Below are 19135 nucleotides of genomic sequence, written 5' to 3' on the forward strand. Positions count from 1 at the left end.
ACAGAGATATATTTTGAAAAAGTTATATTTTAAAAAAAGCATCACTCTGATGAGTCTGTGACAAATGGACTGGAGTGGGCATGGCGGGAAGCAGGAGGACTAGCTAGGAGCATATTGCAGTAATCCCGACCAAGGACTGCAGGACAGAGGGATGACATGGAGATAAAAGGTATGTAGACTCTGCCTGTATCATGGAGGCAACTGACAGGCCTCAGGCTCTGAGGGGATGACCATGGGTAGGAATGAGGCTGGATGTTCTGATACCCAGTTTCCCAGTTAGAATAACTGGGTGGGGGATGCTGTGGTGCAGGCAGAAAGCAGTGGAAGAGAAACAACTGGTCAACCCGGGACATCCAGACCCAACCACCTCTAGCACCATTCCCCAGGAAATGAAGTGAGACACAGATTTCCCCAGATCCATCTGGGGCTGCCACCATCACAGAATAGTATGAGAATTATTTTATAAGTCATTCCTGGTGCCTGCCTTCAATGAAAGAACCCAATTAAGAAAGGGATGGAAAGGACAGAGCGAAAGCCCCAAGAAGTAATGCAGCCAAAGCTTAATTCTGCCTCAAACCTTTGGGTACAACCAGCAGAGAAAAATGGGAGGTCTGAATGTGTCCATGAATACTTGATAGCTCAATATAGCTTTGGGGGTGCCAATGACTATGAAATATGAACAGCGCCTGGCTGCCCCCGAGAAGTCACATTAGCGGTAATAACACAGTGGGCTATAGGTACAGGGTGCTGATAATTTATTTCCCCTTTAAGGATACGTTAGAAAAGGCAGATTTAATAGTGTGGAAATGAGAATGGGTAAGAGATGACACTGTAGATAAACTATCAGAGTCCCCTGCTCCCCAAAAAGCCCTGGGTATGTACCCCCCTCCCTCAAGCAGCTCAAAGGCTCCTGCACAGCTTCCTGACCCCCTCAAAAGTGCACACTTCTGTTCAGTGGAATGGGATAATGCTTAATTGCTCAATTAATTCACAGGCTACTCAGGATGTTAGTTTTTAGTGTATCTAATATGCCACTGTACCTGTTTCAGACTGAAAATTCCAGAAGGTAGAATAGAGTCCTGGACAGTCACTTTGCACAGTATCACCCACAGGTGGATGCTTTAGAATCAATAACACCTTTTCTCATCACCCAAGGGTGTGAAGCACCATCCAGGCCTTGGTTATTCACATTCGCTACCGAAGTATGAAGTGTCAACTACTGGGCACTGTGCCAGTTTTCAGGGGACTCAGAGTGCAAGGGACAGACAGACAAATAAGCAGGCAAGAGAGAATGATGTGAGCAGGGCTACCGCAGAGTGGAGATGTGGAATGTCTCGAGCAGGCTACTTCACAGTTGGAAAGGCTGCCCAAGAGAAGCTGAGGTGTGCAGAATAGGGGGATGGAAGAGTGTTTCAGGCAGAGGGGAGAGCATGAGCCAGGGGCCAGGAGTGACAGAATGTAAGGTCTGAAGGTGGACCTGCAGCAATTCCGTTTCCTCGGAGCTGAAAGAGGCAGATGGGGGTGGCACAGAGATGATGCGGGCAGGTGTGCAGGTCAGTAGCCTGTGCCTCCTCCAATTTCAGTGGGGTGCTGCCCTGCATGAAGCAGAGAGGGGACCACGGACAGGCCTCCTCTGAAGTTCATGGCACAGAAACGAGACACCCCCTTCCTTCAGTGACTGTCTTTCCTTCAACAGTGTCCTCTCACCCCTCACCACGAGGAGCCTGTTCCCTACACCCCCACCTGATTTTGCTCCAGGAGGGTAGGTCTCTCCAACCTGCATTAGAGCCCAGGATGACCACTCTCCTCACTCTCCTCCAGACCTGGAGAAAAGCCAAGACTGGACACAAAGGTCCCAGCTGACCCCTCGCAAACACCACCCCTTGGGACAGCTGCTACACTCCCCACTCTGGTCAGAGCCTCCAGATAAAGGACGAGGACTCCATGTAAGTGGCACAAGGGACCTGGTCCTGTGTGGTTGGGGGAACAGTTTTGATCACAATGAAAATAAAACCCTACAAGCAGCCACAGACACTCCCACCCCACATGAGATTCAGATTCCCTCCAAGTGCAGCACGGAAAGCAGGGAGACAGAGGGCGGCAGTAGTCTGAGATTAAACGCTCTATGCAGCAGAAGAGTCACCCACGGCTTCTTTTGTTTCCCCCTCACCCTAGCAATGTGAAATTACTGGGAGACACTGTTCAGGCATCTGGGACTGCGGGTCACCCATGGCCTGACATGCTCCTGGCATCTGTCCAAGTTCAAGACTGACCTGCCATAGCCTGCAGGACTGCAGTGGAGTGCTGTGGCCTTGGTGCCTGGGCCCCCATCTTCATCCACTGCCCCAGCTCCCACATCTTCCTCTGCAGCCCCCCAGTGGGGGTGATAGTTAATTTAGGGTTGGGTCCCAGCCACCTGTCTGTTTTGTTGAGATAGCTTTAAAACAACTGACCAAGACAAAGCCCCAGCTCTGTGAAGAGTGACCTTCCTGCAGATTGTTAGTTGCTGTTATCAAGGCAAGCTGGCAGGGTGGTTCCTTCCCTGGGGTCCAAACCACTATGAGGTGGGCAGAGAACCTTTAGAGTTGGAAGATGTATAGTCAGAAGTCAGAGTGGGGCTACAGGAACCCGGGTGCAGGTTGGTGATCATGCCTTCAATGAAGGGAGATTAAAAGGAGAGGCCCCAATCAGCTTATTTTGAAGAGGGTGACTGTCCACTCCAAGGGCAATGGCTCAGACCAATCAGGTTCGCTGGCCCTTGTAGTTGGAAGTGAGACAATAGTCAAGCCTGTGTGCGCCCCAGGAACACCGGCAGTGACATCCTGTCAGGGAGGGCCAGGATAGGCTCCTCTGAGCCAGGGAGGCAACATTGAGTGTATGCCCCAGGAACCCCGCAAGTCCCTCAGAGACATAGTCACGGGCCAACGCTCAGTCCTGACGCTGCTCCGCCTGCGGATGTGGGAAGAGTTGCAGAGGAAGAAAGTCTTTAAGGCCACCCAAGCAATCAAATGGCAGCTACTGTAAGCCCAGAGCAATGTGAGCGCTGCCGAGGCTAAGAGCTGTCCTCCACTACCTCTCTGCACTCCCACCATCACCTCAGCTCTTCTGATTCCTCCCCACTCTCAGCCTGTCCACCTGTCAGCATCTCCAGCACCACTGCCCCCAGATCATCTGAAAACTCATCAAAAGCAACAATGTCCCATTGGAGACACCAATGTCACCCCTCCCCAACCAACCTCTTCTCCACATGGCAACTGGTGAAAACTTTTCAAAAGGCAATGGTGTTGTCTAACCCTCCACACATCCCTGTTTTTTAAGGTTTTTTTTTTTTTTTTTAAATTCTGATTATCCATAGTAACACACTTCCATTGGAGTAGGAGATAAGGACCTAGGACTGCCAGCCGGTGACTCAGCTTCCTAGAGTTGAGTCTGTGCTTCCATACCATGGAGAAGATATGCCCAGCTTATAGCCCAGCTGTGACATTTACATGAAATAAGCTTTGAGCAGTTCTTGATCCATTGCCTAGCACCTGAGGACGCCGTAAACACGATCTCAATCATCCCCTCAAACATTATCTCACCATCACTGCTATTACTGAGCCTTTTTAATTTTTTTATTTATATATATATATATTTTACATCATTGTTCACTTTTCATTTTTTTCCCCGTGTTTGCTTTCTTTTCTCAGGTGTAGTGCCCATAGAATTTTCACCGCCAGTTCACCCATGCACCATCACCATAGTCCCTTGTGCTCCTCCCACCCCCTTCTTGATCCCTCTGCCACCCCCTCCCCTGCAGAATGTCTCCGATTTATAGTTGTCTGTTTATTTTTGTTTTGTTGGGTTTTTTCAATTGTTATTTTTCCCTCATCCCTTATTTGGTTCCCCTATATTCCTCCTATAAGTGAAACCATCTGATTTTTTTTTTCTTTCTCACTTATTTCACTGAGTATAATCCCTTCTAGCTCCATCCATGCTGCTGCGAATGGCATGAGTTTATCTTTTTTGATTGCTGAATAGTATTCCATTGTGTATCTATACCACATCTTCTTGATCCAGTCATCTATTTTTGGGCATTTGGGATGTTTCCAAGTCTTACCTATTGTAAATAGTGCTTCAATAAACATAGGGAGCAGGCATCCTTTTTTTTAAATTTTATTTTTATATTCCCCATACAATTGCAACCCCCTTATTTTGACCCAATCCCTCCTTTCCCCGCTCCCCATCCCCCATAGTGTGTCTCTGGTTCATAGTTGTTTGTTGATTTTGATTTTTTCTTTCTTATAGTTATTCTTTTATTCTTTTTCCCGGTCCCTTATTTGTTTTACAGATTCCTGCTATGAGAGAGACCATCCGGTATTTTTCTTTTTCTTTCTGGCTTATTTCGCTGAGCATGATCCCTTCCAGCGCCATCCATGTTGCTGCAAATTGCATGTGTTCATCTTTTTTGAATGCTGAGTAATATTCCATGGTGTATATGTACCACATCTTCTTGATCCAGTCATCTATTTTTGGGCATTTGGGTTGTTTCCATATCTTATCTATTGTAAATAGTGCTGCTATAAACATAGGGGTGCAGAATCCTTTGGAATTAATGTTTTTGTGTCCTTTGGGTAAATACCTAGGAGTGGAATTGCTGGTTCATATGGGAGCTCTATCTTTAGTAGACTGAGGAATCTCCACACAGCTCTCCATAGTGGTTGGACCAGTTTGCACTCCCACCAGCAGTGCAGGAGAGTTCCTTTTTCTCCACATCCTCACCAACATTTGTTATTGCTAGTTTTTTTAATATGTGCCATTCTCACTGGTGTAAGATGGTATCTCATGGTAGTTTTGATTTGCATTTCCCTGATTGCAAGTGATGTTGAACATTTTTTCACATGCCTGTTGGCCATTTCATTTCCTCTTTGGAGAAGTTTCTTTCTTAGCTCTTCTGCCCATTTTTTGACTGGATTATTTTCTTTGTTTTTGTTGAGTCTCATCAGCTCTTTGTAGATTTTTGTGTTCAGTCCTTTAGCATTAATGTTGGGTGCAAAAATGTTCTCCCAGTCGGTGGGCTTTCTCTTTGTTTTGGTTATTCAGGTATCCTTTTGAATTAAAGTTTTTGTGTCCTTTGGGTAGATCCCTAAGAGTGGAATTGCTGTGTCATATGGTAGATCCACTTTTAGTAGATTGAGGAACCTCCACACAGCTTTCCATATTGGTTGGACCAGTTTGCACTCCCACCAACAGGGTAAGAGAGTTCCTGTTTCTCCACATCCTCACCAGCATTTGTTGTTGCTAAGTTTTTTTTAATATGTGCTGTTCTTACTGGTGTAAGATGGTAGCTCATTGTGGTTTTGATCTGCATTCCCATGACTATGAGAAATGTTGAACATTTCTGTCTGTTGGCCACCTGCATTTCCTCTTTGGAGAAGTGTCTTTTAAGTGCTGCCCATTTTTTGACCGCTACTGTTTTGATTAGTTTTTCTGTGAAGTTTTTAGGGTTTTCTATGTATAGTATCATATTGTGCTGAGCCTTTTTAAAATCAGAAAAAGTAAGTTAAATAAGTTAGACTATTGCCATCCTTAATAAATGTTTAAAAAATGTTTGTGTTTCTTCCCTAATAATAATATCAATAATTTTCTCATACAAAATTGAGCTCATAGCTTTGTCTTACTCTGAACAGTTCACTTTTCTTAAGTGTTCACTTTTCTTATGCCATAATTATAAAAAGCATGGTGTAAAAGTTCTCATAGTACTCCGTCGTATAGTTGGGTCAAAATTAATGCAGCATTAAAAATTTTTACCAGGGCCTCCCTGGTGGCGCAAGGGGTTATGAAGCTTGTGCAGCCACTGCAGCACGAGTTCGATCCCCAGCCAGGGAACTACCCACATGGTGCAGCAAACCTCTCCTGACTTGCCCGCTGCTCCCCTCAGTAGTGTATTTCAGTCCATCTACCTGTTCTGGTCACCACTCTGTCTCTGGTGAATCCTCTTACCCCCCGCACCTCTGACCTGTACCCCAGTTCTCGTATAAATAAATTAAAAAAAATTTTTACCAAATGCTGGTCTTACAAATAATGCTACAATAAATGTATTTTGCATATGCCTTTTTCCTCATTTCAAATTATTCTTTAGGAAAGAGTCCTAAAGGATGAATTACCGTTTAACTGAACACGTGGATTAGGTTTTAAAAATTCTGAACATATGACAAATTGCTTTACACAATTTATAAGATGCCTTGCCTGGTGATCAACATATCAAATAGATGGGTAAAGAACTGTCAAAGGGAGAAAAGAGAACAAACAATGTCCTTTTTAAAAAAAGAGAGAGAGAGAATGACAGAAGAATGTATCTTATTTTACATTTCTTTGAATATCAATGAAGTTGAACATTTTTCATGTTATCTGTCTACCTCCCTTCTACAAATGGGTAATTGAGTCTTTAGCAAAGTTTTCAAACAGGTAATTGAGTCTTTAGCAAAGTTTTCATATTTTATGTATTTGTAAATACTTTTTATATATTAAGGTTAGCATGTCTTTAGCTTACTTGTGATAATATCCATCTTAATTCACTTTGTGTTTTATTTTTTACACAGATAATACTTTAATGTTAAAGTAGCCAACCTTTTCTGTGTTATGTTGAAGATCTATTGTTCTTAGGGTTAGATGTAAATTGAACCATGAAAAAAAAAAAAACTGTCTTGTAACTTTTACATTCTCATTTTTTTTATACATAACTCTTCCAAATAAATACTCACCAATCTGAAAAAAAATGTGTTTTAGTGGCTGGTATGAAGTAACTACCTATCTTAACATATTTTATAAAATCTCTGAGCACCATCTGTAGAATGATGTGTTTCATGCTGTTGCTATAAGCACATGCCAAAGATCTACCAATGAATATCAGGGTTCATTTCTGAATTGTGGATTCTAGTCCACTGTTTTTTCCATTGATTTTTACATCATTCACACTGAACTCTCAAGGGAAAAAAAAATCACCTTCCTCAGAGCCTGAGTATGAGAATTTTGTCATACTGTGACCCCAAGGACAGGAGACACACTGCTTTTCTTAAAATGACAACTACCTGTCATCGAAGCAGACTGGACATTAACATGAAGACACCAGCACTGCAGAAGAACATGGTGTCAGTCTGACATATGCTGGCACCATTATTACCAGCCAGACTCCTGCACCCCACCTCATGGATTCTCTTCCAATGCAGGGCTTGTTTTTGCTCTCTGTGTATATTCTGTGTTGCTGAGTCACTACAGAGATAATTTGTTGAGCAAAAAGTTGACAAGTATCAAAGATGGTTATTAACTAGCTATGGTCACTACCTAAGCCTCATTGGTTTAGAGTCCTTATCCTCCTTGCTCCATCAGTCAATTCATTACTCTTCCTTCCTTGAGTACATTCTTTACTTGGCTTCCAGGACACTACACCAACTCCAAATGGATTAAAGAACTAGACATAAGACCTGAAACTATAAAATATATAGAAGGAAATATAGGGGAATCACTACATGACATACACCTCAGTAACATCTTTAAAGACACATCACCCAAAGCAGTGATAGTGAAGGCAAAGATAAACAGCTGGGTCTACATCAAATTAAAGAGCTTCTACACAGCAAAAAAGACAGTAACCAAAACAAAGAAAGACCCCACCGACTGGGAGAACATTTCTGCACACAACACTAATGATAAAGGACTGAACACAAAAATCTACAAAGAGCTGATGAGACTCAACAAAAACAAAGTAAATAATCCAGTCAAAAAATGGGCAGAAGAGCTAAAAAAGAAACTCCTCCAAAGAGGAAATGCAAATGGCCAACAGGCATATGAAAAAACATTCAACATCACTTGCAATCAGGGAAATGCAAATCAAAAATACAATGAAATGCCATCTTACACCAGTGAGAATGGCACATATTAAAAAAAAAACTAGCAACAACAAATGTTGGTGAGGATGTGGAGAAAAAGGAACTCTCCTGCACTGCTGGTGGGATTGCAAACTGGTCCAACCACTATGGAAAGCTGTGTGGAGATTCCTCAACCTGCTAAAGCTTCCATATGAACCAGCAATTCCACTCCTAGGTATTTACCCAAAGGATACCGAAATATTAATTCAAAAGGGCACCTGCACCCCTATGTTTATAGCAGCACTATTTACAATGGCTAAGCTATGGAAACAACCCAAATGCCCAAAAATAGATGACTGGCTCCAGAAGATGCGGTGCATATACACAATGGAGTAATACTCAGCACTCTTGATTTTCTTGTTTTAGAAATTTCCTCTCGGTCTGTAGTAGTGCTTCCGCCTCATTCTCCCAACTTCTAAATGTCATAGACCTGAGTCACTGGTCTTAGTCATCAGATCATTTCTGCCCACACTCACTCCCAAAGTGATCTTACCCAATTTCATGGTTCTAAACACCAAGTACAGGCTAATGACGCCCCAAAGTTTTACAAGCACAACTTGGGTCCCTCCCCTGATATTCAGACTATTATATCCAAACAACCATGAACAATACTTCCAACAAGTCCAAAATGAACCCAGATATCAACTGTATCAGTCCGTCACATTGACCCAAGCCACCAGTACCCTCACCTGAGCTAGAACAACAGTCTCCTGGTTGCCCTGCTTCTGCCCTTTGGCCATCTTCAGAATAAAGTCATAGTTTTTACTACATTTGTAATGCCCAATCACCACTCTGTTCTATTTATATTCTCCCCCTATGTACTCTCCTCTAGATGTCCCTGAGACTCCTCAGACAGGCCTGGCACATTCTCCCTTTTGACCTACATACCTGACAGTCCTCAGTCCTTCTCCCTGACAGTCCTCAGACGTGCCTCTCTCTCCACCTGGTTCTTGCCCATTGTCACAATCTCAATGAGACCCACCATCCCCAAAATAAATAAAAAATAAAGTATCAACTTCCCTGTTTATATCTCCTTTCCTGGCCTTATTTTACTTCTTGGCAGTTATACGAAGAGATTCTAGATTTTAGTTACTAATTAACTGTTAGCTATCTCTCTCATCAGAATTTAAACCCCATGAAGATATCATTTTTGTCTGTTTACTGCCGTATCTACTGTACCTGAACAGTGTTCAGCACTTAATAGGTACTTAGCTACTCACCAAACAAATGGGAGGCGAGAGGGTGGACAAATGAATCTCTATTCTAAAAGCAAGGAAGCAGAGACTTAGAACAGTTAAAAAGCCTCCTCATGTTGAAATCTGAATGCAGAAAAGGTTCTCTAAGGAGATCTCTGTAACACTGAATATGAATTGAGGGAGTTAGATGGTAACATAATAAAAATAAACTGGGCAAGCCTTACTCGGTTTTACAATGCAGCAGGTGAGTTGTCCAGTGACGTCTTTAGAATGTAGTTTTCTTGGGGAATTAAAAGGAACAATATAGACATCAAGGTAATTGTCCTCTTTAAATGCCCAGGGAAGGGAAAAAGGCAACAGCAACACAATGTCCAACACAGAATGATAGAGTGAAGGATCTGATTGACAGGAAAGGAGAATTAATTCAACAGAACAAAAGAAACAAGAAAGCTGAGCCACAGAGAAACACCAGTGCACATCCCATGGATGGGGTGGTGATCACAAGACAAAACAGCCCTAATAAGATTACAGCTGATAATGAATCTGCTACAAAACTCTGGAACGATGTTCAGATTTTAATAAGCATCCCCCAAAGAGCATTCAGTCAATTTCAAAAATGCCCATTCTCATCACTTAATTCTAAGGGGGAGGAAGATGCACTCTACCTAGCTGTTGCTAAATTAATAATGGGCTTCGTTCCTGTTATGCCTCAGAAACAAAGCCACTGTAACATTTCAAGCTGTTTGGGGGAGAATTTTAATGTTCTCCCTGCTAATATAAACACAACCTTATTAACTAAGTCCCAGAGATGCCACATTTGGGATGTAATCCAGGCCCTGGTGCCAATTCCAATGTTAACATTTGAAAATACCTCATGTGCACACTTCATTTGAACAAGTAAAGCAATATAAGCTTCCTCCCAGCAAAAAAAAAAAAAAAAAAAAATAGAAAGGAAAACAAAAAGGTAACACTACAGTCTACTGCACAGACCGGCTTTATCCCAATTTGGACAAAGACCACCATAAGCATACATGCTTTCTCTTCCTCACTTCTGTAACATCAATTCTCCCTTAACTCTAGAAATCTGCATGATAAAGAGAGCCAGGTATAGTCCATGGAGAAGAAAATAAAAGGAGAGACCCATGTTTCTTACATATGGATTGAAATCACATCACACATCACAGCAGGCCATATAATCTTCAACCCGAAAGAGGCCCAGATGTGGCCCCTGCACCTCAGTTTTCTGCCTGGGCACTTTCCCATACATGTAGGACACTCTGCTACACAGGGACGTCCCAGGCTTCCAGGCACAATGGGCTTCCCATCATGTGAGCAGAACATGGCTCTGTGTCATCAATGTCATCACTTCCAAATAATCCTGATCCCATTCTTAAAACTCAGCCTCTAATGACAGTCCAAACTCCAGCAGCTGCAACAGCAAATTCTCAACGACTTCCAGTTCCAAACCAGGGAAAGCAACAGTGAAAAGAATGGCAGAATGAAGAAAGCAGGTGCGGGGAGAGTATGGGGGTCTGCTTGTTCATAATCTAGAGGGCAAGCTTGTTATGGGAATGCACCACTAGCATACACTTAGGGTTTGGGGGGGACTTTTTGTTAAGGTTTGTCTTGGATGGAAAGTAAAAGGGCAAGCCAGAAGGCTGCACACAATAGGATAAAGCAAAGAAAGCAGACGAAGGCTCAAAACTAGCTGGTGTTTGGCTCCACTGGATTCCTGACTGCATGTATCTTGATACAGATGTACCAAGAATATACACACACAAATGCATAGCTTGTGTCAATGTCTTGGTGTTTTCAGCGTGTCTCAATGCCTCCAGGAGAAGCAAAGAGTAGCAATTGTACTGCACTGGACTTGGGAGGCTTTATTGATGCTCAAAAATCATCTCCATTTGTAAATGACTTAGATGCTCACAGACAAGACAGCACCTCTGTCTGAGGAGCTCAGATTCTCCAAAGGAAAATAACAGCAAAGCATTCTTTCCCTGGAATTAAAAATCAGGTCACAGTAAACTCAAAAATAACTTTGTAAAGGCTAAAGATGGGAATAGAAGAGTATTCTATAAATAATCACTAACATCCATATTCATTGCGAGCCTTTGAAAGTCGCTGGACAAGTAGCTTCAGAAAAGCGATGGCTGTTCTGAGCGTGTTGCTTGAAGAACGTCATCCATATTCACGTCCTGGGTGCTCTCTAATCAACAAATCAAAGTGCTCAACTAATTAAATGCTGATTGCTTGTTGCACAAGGGTGAAAGTCAACCATCATAGCCAAGGTTTGAGTTATTCTAAGAAATGATGATAGTTAAGCTTTTTCAAGTCATTTTATGCCTAATGAGCACATTACCCTTAATGAAACTTCATTTAGGCTAATGATTACCTTGGTTTAACAAATAACTAACTCGTGACATTCTGTCTTTTAATGCCCGGAATTTGGTAACTAATACCATGGAGAAGGCTGATCGACTCTAACCACGTTTCTGGGCTGGGCCAGGGACAGAGGAAGACCTGGTGCCACCCCCTCCCAACCCTGCCCAAACAATTGCTCAGCCTCATGACAGAGGGAAAGTGATGACTGATCTGGTACCTTTAATGGCAGCTACAGAAGCGTCATCTGTTTGTCATCGAGGAAACGGAGACCACCAAAATCAAGATGGTAAGTTCAAAAGCAAGATGCTTAATCTCTTTAAGTAAAAAGGTCAACCAGTGGATCCCAGACCTGAACATCTGACAGCCTCCTCCCTTGGGGAGCCCACGAGCTGCTAATTACTGATGTTCAGCACTTGACTTCCTTGTCATTACTGCTATTTACCCTTTTTGCCTTAGGCTGGCATTACCATGTTTACCTGAAGGGTAATGCACACTTTAGCTAAATGAGAAAATCATTTTGTCTGTCTAATCCTTAAGAATTTCACATGAGGCTGTGTAAATGAATATTAAGTATCTCACAAAGTCATCAACAAAAAATATTTACTCTACCTGGCTTGTAACTTTTTTTTAAAAAAAGATTTATTTATGCATACAAGAACAGGCCAGAGGTGCGGATGGTGAGACGATCCACCAGGGACAGGGTGGGAAACAGAACAGGCAGAATGATCGAAATACACTGCTAAGGGGAGCAGTGGGTGAGTCAGGAGAGGTCTGCTGCACCATGTGGGTTGCTCCCTGGCCGGGGATTGAACTTGTGCTGTGGTAGTTGCGGCTAGCATAGGTTGCGTCTTAACCCCTTGCACCACCAGGGAGGCCCCTGGCTTGTAACTTTTTGATTTACAGGGTGCCGTCAAAAGTTGCACATGTAAACAAGAAAATACCTTCATCAGAAGCAATGTCACTCATGTGTAATGTGTCTCCTCCATAAAGTAATCAGGCTGATTAGGGGGACAACAGAAAATCCCTCTTAAGAGAGGTGAATTAATGATAATTTCCCACTTTCAAAAGGAGAGGAAATGTAGAATTCTTCTTCCAAACCAGTGTTGGTAGCAGTTGGAACAACTCTGGCAAGTGAGTCAAAGCTCTAGGGTCTGACAGATCTGATTTCAATCCTGTGCTGGGCATTTGTTTGATTACCTTGAGTTGGTTAATAAATCAACTCTTGCCTTGGTTTGCTCCCCTGTGAAATGGAAATAATTATTCTTCACTTTTGGCTTCATATAAGGTATTAATAAATATGCCCACAAAGTCTGGAATGTCTTCATAAACATTAGATGCTAACATTATTTTTAATCTTATTCTAAGAATTAATAATAATGGCCAGCCAGAGCACCACAATTTCCTGAGAGCAGAGATTTCTGCAAGTTTGACTGTATAAAACCTAAAGACCTCCAAGCGTCCCCACATGTGTTAGAGAAGCCTCTTGTTTGGCCAGAAACAGCTCAGCTCTGCAGCAAAGCAAGACACAGACGGACGAAAAGGAAACACATCAATAAGTTTCTATGAGTTATCAATAAATCATGGTCAAGATAGAATTCTAGGAGTCATCCTTGATTTCCCCTCTTTTTTTCTCATTCTTCTAGCCAACCCATGGTGCTGTCCCATAGTGATACCTTTTACACGCATCCCAAATTTCCTGTCCTCTTCGCCTGCACCGCCAGCACTCGGCCCCAATGCCATCTATGTGCTCAGCTGCAATACTGCAAGAAAGGACCTTCTGTCACTCCCTCTGAAGTCCCACAAATCCAATCTCCTTCTAAAGTTGTGTCAATGTCTTGGTGTTTTCAGATCAGACTCATGGCCAGACTCACCTGCTTACAATCCTGTGATAGCTCCCGGCAACTCTGCAGCACAGCCCAAGTCCCAGGCAGGCCCTGCGATCTCACACCATGCCACTGCCCCCTCACTTGGATGCTCCAGGAGCACCGCCTCTGCCCCTCCAAAGAGCCAGTGTGTTCCTACCCCTGGGCCTTGCCCAGTCTGTGACCATCATGTGACAGGGGACTCCCTCACCCTTGGCTTGGTTAGCTCCCTCCTCTCAAGACACAGCAAGAATGTGTCCTCCCAAGAAGTGGGAATTCCAGCGACTCCAAAGAAGATGACTCACTCCCCATCATGGCACCCATTTGTTTCTTTACTACAGTGTTCTCCAGTTTAATGACATGTTGGCCTGTTTGCCTCATGTTGCCACTGAAGTAGAGGCGCCACTGCGGTGCTGCCTGTGCTGAGCACAGTAGCAGGCACACAGTAGTAACCTGGTGAAGAATGAATCCTTCAAATCTTGCCGTGGTGTCAAGTGAGATTCTGGCTTTATTCTGAATGGCTTCACAGCAAAGAGAAAGCCCAATGGAGTGGAAGTTTAAAAGCAGCTGATCATTCTCAAAGTGAAAGAGGAAGTCAGGAAGTGGGTATAGGCAGTCAGTTAGGAAGAGGGTGTTCCAGGCCCCAAGTCCATTTATCAGCCCGATTGAGAAACAATCGGTTGGAGCCAGGAGGGTACGCCTCCCCTCACCCAGTAAGAGGCAGAACATCCAGAATGCCAACACAATAACACAATGTTAAAAGCGACACACCAAAGGCAGGCCAAGTAGGCCATGTAGGAAGGCAGGCCAAGTAACGTGGGTACACTCTGTGGGCCTGGGTAGCCTAGGAGGCCCTGGGGGCCCAGCCAATTAGCAAGAGATACACTCGGAGACATCCAACAGCCAAACCCCCAGTCCTTGCCCACTATACCCAGGTAAGTATCTATTCTTTGTGCCCTCTGGGGCTACCCACTCAGGACGCCTCTCTGCTCAGAGAGCTTTCCTGTTCTTCCTACCTACCAAATCTCTCGCTTTTCTGTAACTTTGGTCTTGATATTGAATTCTTTCCTCACTAAAAACAAGAACCAAGAAAAAGCCCACATGGGGTCATCAGACTCCAGGTTTGCTTCCAAAAACCCCAATTCAAAAGGAAAGTACCCCAGTCTCAAAAGGGTTGCCCGCCTGGTGAGGAGAGAGCTGGACCTGAACAGACCTGCCAGTGGCTTTCACCCCACATCATGAGATGAAAAAGCTCAGCTCTTAGCAGTGAAGAACCACCCAAGTGGGGTGTGCAGGGAAGGAGACAGCGGGACCTGCCCTCAGGAGACGGGCCCTCCCATCTACGGCCATGATAGCAAGTATGCCGGTGTCCTCAGAGCCTGAAATGAGCCTTCCTGGCCTCAGTTTTAGAAACAGGGCATGATCAAGTCACAGACTGCTGAAGGCAAAACAACACTTCTCACTTCCCAGCAAACACAGATCGAGCGCCATCCTGTGCAGACTCGGCCAAGTTAGTCTCTGGAAAGAGAAACAGTTAAGTCGGAGAAAAATGAACAACGAACTAACTAGGCTTTGCAGAGCCCTGTGGCTGGCACAGGTTGAAGCACTCTGCACGCGTTTGCTCATCCACTTCCTCACCAGGGCAATCCCTGGATGGATGAGACTGTTCAGATGCCCGGAGAGGTCAGTGCATAATGCCCAAGACAAGGGCAAAGCTGCAGAGATGAGGCCCACCTAACCACCACTGCAGGACGGGAACTCCAGAGACAATATTCAATAGCTGTTATCTTTGTCAGTACCTCTCCAAGAACCACTGCTGGCATTCAAACACCCGCCTAATATCCTAGTTAAAGCTGGCAGGCTGGGCTGCATTCCAAGAAGCCAGTATGAACCTGTGCGTCAGAGCACACTGAAGGTTAGGGTAAAGAGAGGGGTTACTTGAAACACAACACAAAAATGTGGGGTGACCTGAGAACTCTGCTCAAGGCCTGAAACTTCTTGTTCCAAAGGGCACCCAACTGCAGACAGCCCAGGCCATGTCACCTGCATGCCCTCCCAAGGGCTCCCAAGTTGCATGGGCCTAACAAACTCACCCAGACACACATATGAGTCTCCACAAACAAGGGGCGGTTACTTTAGAAAGGCAGGTTGAAGAAGGGGGTGAAGCCTGGCTGCCCCTTAGTGGAATCCTTGGACCTGCTATTCACTGGCTAGGGCATAAGAGACAACGCCCCTGCCCCCTGGGTCTCCAGGCCACACCAGTGTTTCCCAACTGCTTTGTTAACCCCTGTATTTAGGAAACATCCGAACAATCCTACAAAGTGGCGCTGCCTTTTCTATGTTACAACCAGCATAATTAGTAGAAGCAGGAGAAACGTCGCATAAATATCATCATAGGTGACATTTACTAAGCTTCAATTCACTACAAGTCAGGCAATGTCTTCTGCAATATAATTGGGTTGCTTTATTTAATTGTCCAACGCCCAATGAAGAGCAGGCATTCAACCCCATTTTGCAAGTGAGGAAACAGAACGAGAGGCTGAAGAACTTGACAAAGGGACACCACACTACCAAGTGTCAGAGCCCGGACATGAAGCCAGTGAGGTGACTGCAGAGACCAGAGATCAAGCACAGCATCACCACCTGGCAGGACGAGAGACAATGGCGTGCTGCCCCTGAACACACAGATTTTAAGAGTACAGTCCACTGTCCCGACTCACTCAAATTTCTTTGGTCCAGTCCCGGGTCTCTGGAACCTCCTCTAATCCAGGTTCTCTGGGGTCCAGCTTGGTGGCCAATGGGTCCCTTCTAAGACTGTCACAGACCAGCACACTTGTTCTTCCTCTTGGATCACTGACACCCCACACCCCCACAAAGGGCACCCCTTGGAGCAGGCCATTAATGCAGAGCCTTTCCAATGAGGGCTGTTCTAAGTTGAAACCAAAGCACCAGCACCAGCACCCTCTGGATTTACTATGTATAAGGCACAGTGCATAAATGATTTACAAATACACACAGATTTCCTTCATGACCATTTCAATCAAACTTTTTTTTTAACCGTCAGGAAAGAGGGATAGGCTTTGGGGGCAACACTCCAGTGAAGACTGGCCCTGGGTTTGCATTTGCTTTAGTTCCAGATTTTAACAGGTCACCAGGGGTCCCACCTGTCCAGTGTGACATGGTTAGTGGAGGCCCGAACTGTGGGCAGGTTAAGGACAGCCCACAGCAGGAGCATGGACAAGGAGAGGTGGCTGCTCTCCGTCATGGCTCTGGGACACAGGAAAGAGGGCAGGTATGAACAGCATCAAGCATATGAGGAGGGCCAGGCAATGTGCCAGGCACTCCCCGAGGCTGCTGTAGGACAGTGCAGGCAAAGAGATGGGGGGTGCTGGCCAGCTCAGCCCCTGACCCATGAACACTGATTGTGGTGTCTGTGATTTACCACTATAGTCATTATTTTTAATTATTACCATATCCTCTGAATCCAAAGTCCTACATGGCTTTAAATGAGAGCGCTGTTGATTCATTTGGGAATAAATAGAATTCCATCCTCTACAATTCTGAGAAGCATTTTAAAAGGACCTAAACAGTCCCCAGCAAAACCAATCAAAATCCCTTCATCCCCCATTCATTCCTCTCACATCCCACAGGAGATGGTTTTACGACATGTACTTCCCCTGAGAGTCTTCATCTTCTTCCAATTTAAATGTCTCTCTTCCTTTTCCCCTAATTCTTTTCTGGATTACCCTTTCTCCCAACCAGAAATAAACTTTTCCCCCTTATTCACAAGGAAGGAGAGGAAACAATGGGGCTGTCAATTATGGGATTCTCTCCTGTAGCTGACAGAGGCGGGAGCTGTCTGGGAATGCCCATGTTCATAATGCTGCCCTATCCTAGTGCCATGAATAAACACAACCTGGGGATACTGTTCCCTTTTTATAGCTCAGTTCAACTGTCCAGACCACATACGCACAGCTAGCGGACATGGTGGCCTTTCTACAGCTCTGCTCTGCTTCCCGAAGAGAGGCTGCACCATCCAAACCACCTTGCCTGCGTCCGGACTACAACCCCACCGAACTCTACTGGTGGGAGAGGAAGAGAGGAAGGACGTTGGGATGTGGAGGCAGCTGGCGAGTGGGAAGCTGAGGCTATTCCTTCAGACGGGGGATCACCTGTCAGCTCATTTTCTGACGCCTTCCAGCTCCAAGTCCTCATTCAGAAAACTGAAATTACACTATTTGTTTCATAGGATTGTTGTGAGAATTCAAACAGCACACTCAATAAATGTTGTTTCCTGATGAGCCAGCTTAAAAAAAAAAAAATCTGTATGTGGTTTCCTGAATGTGGCAGCAACAACTTTCTCTCCCTTTCAATAACATCACACGCACCACGTTAAGAATTACCCACAGAGAGTGTTTACTATTTCCTATTTCCAAAATATATTTTCCATTAGGTAATTCCAAGTTATTAAGGCTGCCAGTGCCCTAAATAACCAGGCCACATCAGAGCCAGCATTGCATGACCCACACGCCTTAAATGAATTGCTTCTAAGCGTAAGTAGATATGGAGGTACTTTGATTTTGCTCTGATATGACTCAAACTGATAGAAACACTGTAAATATCCTTCCCAAAGTTGGAAGCCGGCAACATTACCATTGGCAGCGAATGTGAAACCATTTTCATAATAATTTGTTGAGCCAAGAACCGCAAGAGTGGCTTGTGTGACAGATGAGAAGGCACTGGGCTTGATTGAATCAGACTAACCACATATTGCTCGACTGTAGTTTGCTTCCATTATGGGCCCCAAGAGAATGCAGTCTCGTGTCAGTCAAATCTGATACGAAACAAGAACCCAGTCCTCCAGCCTGAGAACACCCAGGAAAGGTGTTATATTAGAAGGTGGAAAATTGATGCATGCAGTCAATTAGCACACGGTTACTGATGGGCACTTAAAAAGATGCATATAATACCCTCTGTACATAAATACGAAACCACAAGAAATGAAGGGAAATAGAAACTCTGCCCAGTACTACGTGTAACAAATTCATATTTTATTCTCAAGTAATAAGATTCAAGCATTCTTAGCACTTTCAATGTTCCACTGTAGTCTTTTCAAACTTGTGTATTTGCCAACACAAGTAGATTTGATATTGATTTCCATGATAAAGCTAGGATCTAAGAGACTTTGGGACTAAAAATATGATTGAGGGTAGCCAATTTTTACCCTCTCATTTCCAATTCTATAGAATTTTAGGGTGACACTTTTACCTGTCACACATAGGAGAGCAAAGTGAGAGGAGAGGGGCGGTATAGCATATCAGCTAAGTTAGTTGCAATTTCACTGTAAGTTCTGTGAACTTCCCTTCATTCACTGACATTCTTGCCCCCCCCACCACATAAGTTCTATATGAATTCATAACAAATTAAATGCTGAAAATGGGGTCATCTAAAGAAGCAATTCTGGGGCCTCCCTAGTGGTGCAAGGGTTTAAGCACCACACTATGAAGCAATCTGCAGCCTCTACAGCACAAGTTCGATCCCCGGCCGGACAGGGAGAAACCCTTGTCCCGGACAGGGACCTCTCCTGTCTCACCTGCTGCTCCCCTCAGCAGTGTATTTCAGTCAGTCTGCCTGTTCTGTTCCCCACTCTGTCTCTGGTGAATCACCCCCTGCATCTTTGGCCTGTACCCCAGCTCTTGTATGCATAAATAAATAAATCTCTTTAAAAAAAATAAAAAGGACACAGAAACATCAATTCCAAAGAGCACCTGCACCCCTATGCTTA

The 19135-nt window shown here is 44.3% G+C and overlaps 1 protein-coding gene across 1 annotated transcript in view; it reads right to left on the reverse strand.

The window, feature by feature from the left end:
- Window positions 1-19135, reverse strand: part of SPOCK1 (SPARC (osteonectin), cwcv and kazal like domains proteoglycan 1) — a gene marked incomplete at both ends in the record, with an annotated part of 495764 nt that overhangs the window by 200263 nt on the left and 276366 nt on the right. The window lies entirely within an intron of this gene.

This window comes from Talpa europaea, assembly GCF_964194135.1.
Source record: "Talpa europaea genome assembly, chromosome: 13".
NCBI lineage: Eukaryota > Metazoa > Chordata > Mammalia > Eulipotyphla > Talpidae > Talpa > Talpa europaea.